Source organism: Gavialis gangeticus, unplaced genomic scaffold (genome assembly GCF_001723915.1).
Source record: "Gavialis gangeticus isolate Ggan-Ray unplaced genomic scaffold, GavGan_comp1, whole genome shotgun sequence".
Lineage (NCBI taxonomy): Eukaryota > Metazoa > Chordata > Crocodylia > Gavialidae > Gavialis > Gavialis gangeticus.
In genome coordinates, this window is record NW_017729025.1 from 37250846 (window position 1) to 37253117 (window position 2272).

The following is a 2272-nucleotide window of genomic DNA, read 5'->3' on the forward strand; positions in this document are numbered from 1 at the left end:
CTTTTCTTGAAGTAGATCAAAAACTCCCCCCCAGAAGTAGCTTTCATCACAGTGAAAACAGCAATATGTCTGCCACCAATACTTGCATAATATTGTAGATTGTTACCCTTTATAAACCTGGGTAACGCATCAATGTGGCAGAAAGCGTTGTTGGTCCTAAAATATATCCATATCTGAGATTTCCAAGGTCTATTAAATCATTCCACAAGCCCAGCAGTGACTTTGTTCATGGTGCCATAACAGTATAACATCATTTAAATAAATTTCTTACAGACTTGTTAAAAAATATATTTTACTTGCACATTTTGGGATACTTGCCCCTCATTAAAAATACATTTAAAAGGCTGTGGGTACTTAACCACCCACCTTGCTTTTCAAGCTAAAGGCCCAGGCATTTTTACGAATGTGCATCTGTCACTGGTAAACCCATTTTCGTGCTGGGGACCTGCTGCATATATCCACCAAGTCAGCCTGTCACTGTGCATCAGTACATCAGCAGCTGCAACAATCTTGCTTCTTTTAAAATGCATTTGCACAGGCTTGTGAGAAGTGCAAGCACCATGGTCTCGAAGCTCCGCTGTTACCAGTAGTCTAGTCACAGAACTACTATGGATTTCTGGTCACTTTGGAAGGGGGCATCCTTGTTTTTTTCTTCTTTCTCCCAAGCTCCTAGCCTTGCTAGAGGTGTAATAAATTATCTTGAAAAGAGCCTCCCCCTAGACTTGTCTAATGTTTTATTTATATTAGCAAATATGGTCAGGGGAATATGGCCAGTTAATTAATGATTTTATTGCAGTTAATGAATATTATCTATATATTTTATATTATTAACTAATACTATTAATAAAAGCATATTGGTGTGTCCCATTATTACTACTATAATTAATTTCACACATTGTCAATTAATTTTATATATTACAAATTGTGCTGTAATTACATTTTGACAAGCCTAATTATCAAATTAATCATAACTCTGAGGAATCATCCACTCCAAATTACATCTACTTGCTCTGTAGGTTTCTGTAAGAGTTTTGAGGAAATAAGGCACATTTTGATTTTAAAAAAAAAGATAGTACTACATAAAATCAATATGTAACATAATTTAAGTGGGCTAAAGTGAGATACCCCAGAATGAAATTGTTAGTGTGGTATCCTAAATGGCTGGGTGTCTTTTTATTGCTGCCCTGCTGAGATCAGTTCTTAGTTTAGCGTTAGTCACTATTTTTATCAATAAACTGGAAGAAAATGTAAAACGATCCTGTTGCAGCCACTGAAGATAGCACACAAAGTGGAGTGCTGGTAAATAACTATGAGGCCATGTGGCTGAGTGATCTGGATCACTAGGTAAGCTGAAAGCAAACAACCTTTTAATACAGTCAGGTGCAAGATCTTACATTTAGAAATAGAATGAAGGTCACACTTACATGATAAAGAGCCACACACCAGAAGGTAGGGACTTTGAAGTAGGCTGACAATATGGAAATCCTGGAAAACCGGGACAACACTTAGGAAATCTGGGACACTGCCCATCCTCCACCCACCCCACCCTGTCACAAGTTAGCGCAGTCGGGTTGGTATGTCAAGCAGGCAGCAGTGCCTGCCTGCCCACCTGCAAGGCACTCTGCACTGCTCCAGCTCCTGACCAGACTGTGCCCTGTGCCCTTGTCTTTCTAGGACACCCATTATAATTCCCAGCAGCTGGCTGGGACCAGCGTCTAAAATCCGAGACTGTCCCAACTAAAATAGGACATATGCTCACCCTACACTGAAGGGGATTCTAGGCAGAGGCACAGTAGGGCAGCTCTGCTTCCCCACTCTTGCCTTACCCTCCAGTTTTGCTACTGACTCTCAGTGCCATATCTGCACTAACTGGTGCAGCAATCCTCATATGTGTATTATCCAGGGGTTGAAATATGGGTGGAGGCTCATGGGGAACTGAGCTCCCCACAAGCCCCCACATAAGAGCCAAGAGCCCCCCATAGGAGATGAGAGCTCCTGACCCAGCCTGCATCTTTCTCAGCAGCTCAGGCCGTGGCGGCGGCAGCAGGGGCTCCTTCCCTCTTCCAGCTGCCACTGCTGCAGATCCTACCAAGAGTCAGAGTGTAATTCAAACTCTGGTATTATCAGGGGAATATCAAGCAAGTCTACTAGAGATAGTATTGCCTCTATATACAACACTTTGTTTTTAAGCAGGGACACCAAATGAAACAACAAACCACATAGTTGGAAAGAGTTTTGGAAGATCCAGAAAAGAGCTGTGAATGACATAAAG

At 41.7% G+C, this 2272-nt stretch overlaps 1 long non-coding RNA gene across 1 annotated transcript in view; it reads right to left on the minus strand.

Moving 5' to 3' along the window:
* LOC109299447 overlaps positions 1–1511 on the minus strand; it is a 15019-nt gene extending 13508 nt beyond the window's left edge. Inside the window, exon 1 of the long non-coding RNA XR_002097850.1 lies at positions 1425–1511. This is a non-coding gene — a long non-coding RNA (uncharacterized LOC109299447). The remainder of the gene's footprint in view (positions 1–1424) is intronic.
* Positions 1512–2272: the final 761 nt, after the last annotated feature.